We start from the raw sequence: 10,000 nt of genomic DNA on the forward strand, positions 1-10,000 counted from the left end.
GTACACCAAAAACAAATGTGCGATTAAAATCGGCAACAAGCAAACAGACTTCTTCTCTCAGGGACGTGGAGTGAAACAAGGCTGCCCAATAAGTCCAACACTATTTAACATCTACATTAACGAATTGGCAAAAACATTAGAAGAATCGGCAGCACCTAGTCTCACCCTACACAACACTGAAATCAAGTGTCTGCTGTACGCAGATGACCTGGTGCTACTGTCTCCCACTAAGGAGGGGTTACAGCAGCATCTAGATCATCTGCACAGATTCTGTCAGACCTGGGCCCTGACCGTTAATCTAAAAAAAACTAATATAATGATATTCCAAAAAAGGTCAGGAAATCAGGATGACAAATATAAATTCTATTTGGACACAGTTCTATTAGAACACACCAAAAATTACACATATCTAGGACTAAATATCAGCAACACAGGTAGCTTTCACATGGCTGTGAATGAGCTGAGAGACAAAGCAAGAAGAGCATTCTATGCCATTAAAAGGAATATTAAAATCGAAATTCCAATTAGAATCTGGCTCAGAATTTCCAATCAGTTATAGAACCAATTGCTCTATATGGCAGCGAAGTATGGGGTCCGCTCTCTAATACTGAATTTACCAAATGGGACAAACATCCAATCGAAATACTGCGTGCAGAGTTTGCAAGACTGTTTTGCAAGTGCAAAGAAAAACTCCAAATAACGCATGTAGAGCAGAATTGGGCCAATACCCCCTCCTTATTCGAATAGAAAAAAGAGCCATCAAATTTTACAACCATCTAAAACAAGTGACCCCAAAACATTCCATCACACAGCTCTACTATGTCAAGAGATGAAACAAGAGAAGAGTCCCCTCAGCCAGCTGGTTCTGAGGCTCAGTTCACTAACCAAAACCAACCTCATAGAGACTCAGGACAGCACTCAGAAAATCTGGCCCAACCAAATCATCACAAAGCAAAAAGAAAAATATATCACCTATTGGAAAGACACCACAAAAATCAAAGTAAACTTCAATGCTATTTGGCTCTAAACAGACAGTACATGGTGGCAGACTATGTGACCACTGTGACTGATAGAAAACTGAGAAAAACACTGACTAGGTACAGACTCAGTGAGCACAGTCTGGCTATAGAGACCGGTCGTCACAGGCAAACCTGGCTGCCCAGAGAGGACAGGCTGTGCTCACTCTGCCCCCGGGGAGAGGTAGAGACAGAGCTGCATTTCCTATTACACTGTGACAAATACTCAGACCTAAGAGAATCTTTCTTTCCCAAAATTATCATTCAGTACAAAGAATTTGAAACTATAAAAGAGGAAGAAAAAATCTAATATTTATTGGGTGAAAAGCCAAAATGTGCAATTTTGGCAGCCAAATATGTGTCCTTCTGCCACAACCTGAGGGACAGCCAGTGAAAAGTGTAATGTAATGTCAATAATATTTCCTGTTTTGTTTTGGCTTTCATAGCATGTAATGTGTCTTCTCAGTCATGTTGAGATTGGTCGACTACTATTGCTTTAATGTATTGTTATTCTCATTAATATTGTTGTTGTAGTTGCTGCTAATGGTAATCCCATTTCCACTACTACTATTATTATTGCTGTTGGTCCCACCATTTTTGTTATATGAATACTTTGACAATGTAAGTAATTTTACTTGCCATGTCAATAAAGTCTATTGAATTGAATTGAATTGAATTGAGAGAGAGAGAGAGAGAGAGAGAGAGAGAGAGAGAGAGAGAGAGAGAGAGAGAGACAGAGAGAGAGAGAGACAGAGAGAGAGAGAGACAGAGAGAGAGAGACAGAGAGAGAGAGACAGAGAGAGAGACAGAGAGAGCGAGACAGAAAGAGAGAGAGAAACGAGAGAGAGAGACAGAAAGAGAGACATAGAGAGAGAGAGACAGAGAGAGAGACAGAGAGAGAGAGACAGAGAGAGCGAGACAGAAAGAGAGAGAGAAACGGAGAGAGAGACAGAAAGGAGAGACATAGAGAGACAGAGAGAGAGACAGAGAGAGAGACAGAGAGAGAGACAGAGAGAGAGAGAGAGGACAGAGAGAGAGAGACAGAGAGAGCGAGACAGAAAGAGAGAGAGAAACGGAGAGAGAGACAGAAAGAGAGAGACATAGAGAGAAGAGAGAGACAGAGAGAGAGACAGAGAGAGAGACAGAGAGAGAGACAGAGAGAGAGAGAGAGAGAGAAAAGAGAGAGAGAGAGAGAGAGAGAGAGAGGAGAGAGGGAGAGAGAGAGAGAGAGAGAGAGAGAGAGCGAGACAGAGAGAGCGAGACAGAGACAGAGAGAGAGAGAGAGAGAGAGAGAGAGAGAGCGAGACAGAGAGAGCGAGACAGAGAGAGAGAGAGAGAGACAGAGAGAGAGAGAGAGCGAGAGAGAGAGAGAGAGAGAGAGAGAGAAGAGAGAGAGAGAGAGAGAGAGAGAGAGAGAGAGAGAGAGAGAGAGAGAGAGAGAGAGAGAGAGAGAGAGAGAGAGAGAGAGAGAGAGAGAGAGAGCGAGAGCAGAGAGAGCGAGACAGAGACAGAGAGAGAGAGAGAGAGAGAGAGAGAGAGAGAGAGAGAGAGAGAGAGGCGAGACAGAGAGAGCGAGACAGAGAGAGAGAGAGAGAGACAGAGAGAGAGAGAGAGGAGAGAGAGAGAGAGAGAGAGAGAGAGAGAGAGAGAGAGAGAGAGAGAGAGAGAGAGAGAGAGAGACCCACAGCCAGGCTCCACACCCCTTCTCGTGTGGGCCTTAGTAGCTTCCAGGCCCTCAGCACTGCAGAGTACAAATCAGAGAGACCTGCTGTACTCAGCCCCTCCATCCTCATGAGGAATAGCTGCCGGTCCAACCCTAATCCGCCAGCTCTCCTCAGCAACGCGCATGCTGGTTCCCTCCATCCGACATCAGTATGGTACAGCAGTCTCTGCGCCGCCTTTAGTCGGAATGCAGCCACCCTGCTCTCCAGTTCCACCAGACCCTGTCCTCCTTCATTTACGGACATATACAACGCTGCCGCCCTCAGCCAGTGATGGCCCGACCAGGAAAAAATCCACCAGCTTGCGTTGCAGGTCTGCGAGCAGACCCAGGGGGGGGGGGGGTTTGCTCGCAGACCTTCCACAGGGAAGATGCCACCAGGTTGTTGATTATCAGCACCCTCCCTCTATATGACACTTGGGACAGGAGCCACCTCCACCTGGCCAGTCTTGACACCACTGCCTGTGACAGCCCCTCCCAGTTCCTCCTGACCCACCTCTCCAAGACCAGGTACACACCCAAAATGTTAAGCCCTTCACAACCCCACTGCAAAACCCCTGGAAGCAGAAGAGGGGCCCTATCCCCCCATGCCCCACATAACAGAGCTTTGCTCTTGCCCCAGTTTACCTTAGCTGACGAAGCTCCCTCGTACACCTTCAGAGTATTCTCTAGTGCCTGCATATCCTGACCGTCCCTGACCATCACAGAAACATAATCTGCATACGCTGACACTGCTATGCCTGTCCAGCACACTCCCTGCAGTCTCCTGCGTAGCAGGCCCAAAAAAGGCTAAATGGCTAGTGTATATAACTGCCCTGATAGAGGGCATCCTTGTCTAATGCCCCGCCTCACCCAGACTGGCCTACTGAGCCCCCCTCCCACCTTAACCATACATGATGCCCCAGCAAACAACATCTTCACATAGGCCAAAAACTTTTCCCCAAACCCAAACACAGACATCACATTAAAAAGATACTCATGGTCCACTCTATCAAAAGCCTTCTCTTGATCTAAAGAGACTAGACTAAAGTTTACATTTACATTTACGTCATTTAGCAGACGCTCTTATCCAGAGCGACTTACAAATTGGTGCATTCAACTTATGATAGCCAGTGGGACAACCACTTAAATAAAAAAAAATGAATGGGGGGGTGGGGTTTCCTTAAAGAGGTAGGGTTTCAAGTGTCTCCGGAAGGTGGTCAATGACTCCGCTGTCCTTGCGTCGTAGGGGAGCATGTTCCACCATTGGGGTGCCAGAGCAGCGAATAGCTTTGACTGGGCTGAGCGGGAACTGTGCTTCCGTAGAGGTAGGGGGGCTAGCAGGCCAGAGGTGGATGAACGTAGTGCCCTTGTTTGGGTGTAGGGTCTGATCAGAGCCTGAAGGTAAGGAGGTGCCGTTCCTCTCACAGCTCCGTAGGCAAGCACCATGGTATTGTAGTAGATGCGAGCCTCAACTGGAAGCCAGTGGAGTGTGCGGAGGAGCGGGGTGACATGAGAGAACTTGGGAAGGTTGAACACCAGATGGGCTGCAGCGTTCTGGATAAGTTGTAGGGGTTTAATGGCACAGGCAGGGAGCCCAGCCAACAGCGAGTTTCAGTAATCCAGACAGGAGATGACAAGTGCCTGGATTAGGACCTGTGCCGCTTTCTGTGTAAGGTAGGGTCGTACTCTGCGAATGTTGTAGCGCATGAACCTGCAGGATCGGGTCACCACTTTGATGTTAGCGGAGAACGACAGGGTGTTTTCCAGGGTCACGCCAATGTTCTTTGCACTCTGGGAGGAGGACACAATGGAGTTGTCAACCGTGATGGCGAGATCATGGAGCGGGCAGTCCTTCCCTGGGAGGAAGAGCAGCTTCGTCTTGCCGAGGTTCAGCTTGAGGTGGTGATCCGACATCCACACTGATATGTCTTCCAGACATGCAGAGATGCAATTCGCCACCTGGTTATCAGAAGGGGGAAATTAGAAAATTAATTGTGTGTCGTCTGCGTAGCAATGATAGGAGAGACCATGTGAGGATATGACAGAGCCAAGTGACTTGGTGTATAGAGAGAATAGGAGAGGGCCTAGAACTGAGCCCTGGGGGACACCAGGGGTGAGAGCACGTGGTGCGGAGACAGATTCTCGCCATGCCACCTGGTAGGAGCGACCTGTCAGGTAGGATGCAATCCAAGAGTGAGCAGCGCCGGAGATGCCCAACTCGGAGAGGGTGGAGAGGAGGATCTGATGGTTCACAGTATCAAAGGCAGCATATAGGTCTAGAAGGATAAGAGCAGAGGAGAGAGAGTTAGCTTTAGCAGTGCGGAGAGCCTCCATGACACAGAGAAGAGCAGTCTCAGTTGAATGACCAGTCTTGAAACCTGACTGGTTTGGATCAAGAAGGTCATTCTGACAGAGATAGCAGGAGAGTTGGCTAGAGACGGCACGCTCAAGAGTTTTGGAGAGAAAAGAAAGAAGGGATACTGGTCTGTAGTTGTTGACAACAGAGGGATCGAATGTAGGTTTTTTGAGGAAGGGTGCAACTCTCGCTCTCTTGAAGACGGAAGGGACATGGCCAGCGGTCAAGGATGAGTTGATGAGTGAGGTGAGGTAAGGGAGAAGGTCTCCGGAAATGGTCTGGAGAAGAGAGGAGGGGATAGGGTCAAGCAGGCAGGTTGTTGGGCGGCCGGCCGTCACAAATCGCAAGATTTCATCTTGAGAAAGAAGTCAAAGCATAGGGTAGGGCAGTGTGAGCAGGACCAGCGGTGTCATTTGACTTAATAAATGAGGATCGGATGTCGCCAACCTTCTTTTCAAAATGGTTGACGAAGTCATCCACAGAGAGGGAGGAGGGAGAGGGAAGAGGAGGAGGATTCAGCAGGGAGGAGAAGGTGGCAAATAGCTTCCTAGGGTTAGAGGCAGAGGCATGAAATTTAGAGTGGTGGCACATTACCATCTGAGTAGGGCAGAGTGAGTAGTGTTGGAGGAGAGCGAGAGAGAAAAGGATACAAAGTAGTGGTCGGAGACTTGGAGGGGAGTTGCAGTGAGATTAGTAGAAGAACAGCATCTAGTAAAGATGAGGTCAAGCGTATTGCCTGCCTTGTGAGTAGGGGGGGACGGTGAGAGGGTGAGGTCAAAAGAGGAAAGGACTGGAAAGAAGGAGGCAGAGAGAAATGCGTCAAAGGCAGACGTAGGGAGGTTAAAGTCACCCAGAACTGTGAGGGGTGAGCCATCCTCAGGAAAGGAACTTATCAAGGCGTCAATCTCATTGATGAACTCTTTGACTGGAGGGCGATAAATGATAAGGATGTTAAGCTTGAATGGGCTAGTGACTGTGACAGCATGGAATTCAAATGAGGAGATAGACAGATGGGTCAGGGGGAAAAGAGAGAATGTCCACTTGGGAGAGATGAGGATTCCTGTGCCACCGCCGCGCTGACCAGATGCTCTCGGGGTATGCGAGAACACATGATCAGACGAGGAAAGAGCAGTAGGAGTAGCAGTGTTTTCTGTGGTAATCCATGTTTCCGTCAGCGCCAAGAAGTCGAGGGACTGGAGGGTAGCATAGGCTGAGATGAACTCTGCATTGTTGGCCGCAGAACGGCAGTTCCAGAGGCTGCCGGAGACCTGGACCTCCACGTGGGTCGTGCGCGCAGGGACCACCAGATTAGAGTGACAGCAGCCATGTGGTGTGAAGCATTTGTATGGCCTGTGCAGAGAGGAGAGAACAGGAATAGACAGACACATAGTTGACAGGCTACAGAAAAGGCTAAAATAATGCAAAGGAGATCGGAATGAAATTAACTAAACATCTGGGAAAGCGAGAGAGCGGGGCCTCCCTCACTTACGTTTCACTGAAACACTCAAATATAACTCCCAACTTCCACTTTAGAAATTTTAATTGTTGTAAACTACAGCGGTTCAATGTTTTCTAGGAATAGACTCTAACTTAGTTTATTCAGCTAGCTAACTTGGTACAGTATTCTTCCATGAAAACTGCCCAGGGCACCGTATCCTATGACGCCATAGCTAACTAGCATGCTAACTTCCAATAACACGGTTTAGCACCAATACTCGGTTACAACAAACTACCAATAGTGTGTTAACACGCTAAACAGATAATTTGTGTCCGTGTCTAAAGTTGTGTAAAGTTTTGGGGTTGGTTTTGACAGTTTGAGTGAGTACGTTGTCAACTTATTCAGCCAGGTAGTTAGCTAGCCAGAATAGTTAGCATATTAGCTAGCCATTGCTCTCTGTCAACCCCTCCTCCCACGGTATGAAACACACAGAGAGAGCCAAGCTAACGTTAGCTAGTCACCCATGTCTTGAATTCCTTTTGAACGACTCTGGTTACCAGTATGTAAAAATAAAATAAAAATAAATGTAGGTTATAACTTACCCATAGTAGCTACTGTTAGCTAATTAAGTGTAAAGCTAGCTACTGAATCGATTTAGCCAGTTCGCGTCTGTCCCAACGGAGAGAAAGCGTCTCCAAACATTACAGCTAGGTCGTTCCAGCTATTGTTTAGTTAGCTATCCAGGTAGCAACAAGCTAGCTACATTTTGCGTACAGTAGCTACTAACTACTTAACGTTAACACTTCAGATAATGAGGTTAGAAAAACAGCTGAATGGTCGGTAGCTAGCTGGCATAATTACAGGTAGGGCGGCAGGTAGCTTAGTGGTTAAGAGTGTTGTGCCAGTAACCGAAAGGTCGCTGGTTCTAATCCCCGAGCTGACTAGGTGAAAAATCTATCGATGTGCTCTTGAGCAAGGCAGTTAACCCTAATTGCTCCTGTAAGTCACTCTGGATAAGAGCATCTGCTAAATGACTAAAATGTACTCTTAAGCGTGAAATAACATTGGAAACAACTATCCACAGTTGCTAATAGTTACCAGTAGCTACCCGCTAGCTAGCTAGCTTTATTTGTCCGGGTAGTGGGTTAGCAACCCATTTCTTCACCGGGCTCAGTCGAATACAATACTTACCTACAATAACTACCTAGATAAACTACCTACCTACAATCTAAATACATGGTTTAAGCTTTACTCGACACCATATAAAGAAGAAGCCAAGCTTACCTCCCGCTTAGAGAAACACAACCTCACCCCATCGCCACCTTCTCCAGAACCTCTCGACAAGTCCAACATGTCCCTGATTAAGAACAAGTTGTCCGTGATTGAGCGTCCTGGTACACAATATATTTGGTCCTAGTGTACTATAGAGTCCAGATCGGACTTCAGTCAGTTAGCGAGGACCTAGTCCGCACAGAGCAATGCCACAGGCCTCCAGTTCTTAAGTTCACACAAGTCCCCCTTTTTGGGCAGGAGAGTCAGAGCCGCCCGCCGGCAGCTCATCTGCAACTCTCCTACCCCGACGCACTCACGCAACACGCAAAAGAAGTCCAGTCCAATTATTCCCCAGAATTTTTTATAAAACTCCACTGGGAGTCCATGGACCCCCGGTGCACGACCGGGGGACATCTGGGTTATGGCCTTTGCCAGTTCATGGGACAACAGGGGAATGTCCATTTCATCCGTCTGTACCTTAGAGAGCTTAGGGAGTTCGGCAAACAAAACCTGAGCACACATAGGATCACACAGTTCTGCCTTATACAACTCAGTATAAAACTCCACAGTCCGCTCCCGCATCTCCCCCACCACAGAGGTCACCCGCCCATCCGAAAGCTGTAGACAATGCATACCCTTGTCTTCACCGCTCTGTCTTTCCAAACCAAAGAAGAAGGAGCTGGGAGCATTCATCTCCTTGAGAATGGAGAACCTAGCTCTTACAAGTGCTTCCTTTGCTTTAACCTGGAAAAAAACTGCCCAGGTCCCTACGTAGTTCAGCTAAATTACCCTGGAGGCCTACATTGCCTTGCCCCACCAGCTTTACCTCCATCTCACTAATACTACGCTCGAGTTCCCCCAATACTCTCCTAGCCTCTGAGGATGAGAGAGCTGTATACTGTTGGCAGAAAAGCTGAATTTGGACTTTTCCCACATCCCACCATTGACTCAGAGACTCATACTCCTCTCTTCGCTGCCCCCACCTTTCCCAAAAAGTCTGGAAACCTGAGCAAAAAGTGGCATCGTGTAAGAGCTTTACATTAAACTTCTAATAGGATGCCTGCCGAGGCCCTGGTGAAATAGACAGCCGAGCCATGGTTATGTGATGATCCGAAAAACCCACAGCGAGAATGGTAGCGCCCAACAGCCTATTGCTCTGATTCCTGGACATGTACAATCGATCAAGCCGGGCTGCACTCACCCTAGCCCCAAAGACCTTCACCCATGTATACTGTCTTGTGTTGGGATGTCTAGTTCTCCAAACATCCACTAGGTCAAACTGATGAATACTGTCCCTTAACACCCCCACTGAACCTGAATGAGGCTCCTCCCCATTTCTGTATTTCGTAAAATCCATCGTACAGTTCCAGTCCCCGCCGACCACCAGCGTCTCCTCAGGCAATATCTGTGAGAGTTCCTGTCGAAGACACCCAAATAGAAGCCCCCTCTCTCTCCCTGTGTAAGGCTCATACACATTTATAAAGACAAAACCCCTGTTGTTAATTTCTGCTTTTACTACAAGCAGTCTACCCCTACACACCTCTTTTGAGAAGCAGATCTTTACAGACAGGCCCGGTACAAAAAGGACTGCCACCCCTGCACTAACATTTGTCCCATGGCTCAGCACACTTGTCCCTTTCCACCAGAGCCCCCAATCAACTTCATTCACCACATCACTATGCGTCTCCTGCAGAAACAACACCTGTACTTTGTTTTGTTTTACATATTCACCCAACACACTCCTCTTTCCCGCATCTCTGGCGCCATTAATATTAAGCGAGCCTACCCAAAGAGTCTCCATAAGAAGTGGGAGAAAAGCCAGCAAAGAAAGAAGTCAATAGCAAAGCTCAAAAAGCCCCAGTGCCAGAAAGAAAACTTTCATCTAAACAGTGTCTGAAGGTAGACTTTTACACACGGTTGTGACCCACTTCCTCATCCTAAACCGTTTCCTGGGTGAGAGGACACCATGCCACTCATTTTTCATAGCATGTTGTACTGATCTTACAAACTTTCCCGGATCGCAAAAAAAAGCCTCAAGATTGACTTTTTTCCCCTTAGTCTCATTCAGGAACCTTGACAGTTCCCTCACTGTGTACCTTGACCCCTCTGACTGACTGGCTGTCAGCTCTGGACCCATTGAGGAGGAGTCTGAAAATAAGTCCTCCTCATCATCTTCCTCCTCAGACTCACCTTCCTCCTCCTCATCTCCATCTCCC

The sequence above is a fragment of the Coregonus lavaretus genome (genome assembly GCF_964263955.1).
Source record: "Coregonus lavaretus genome assembly, chromosome: 6".
Classification (NCBI taxonomy): Eukaryota; Metazoa; Chordata; class Actinopteri; order Salmoniformes; family Salmonidae; genus Coregonus; species Coregonus lavaretus.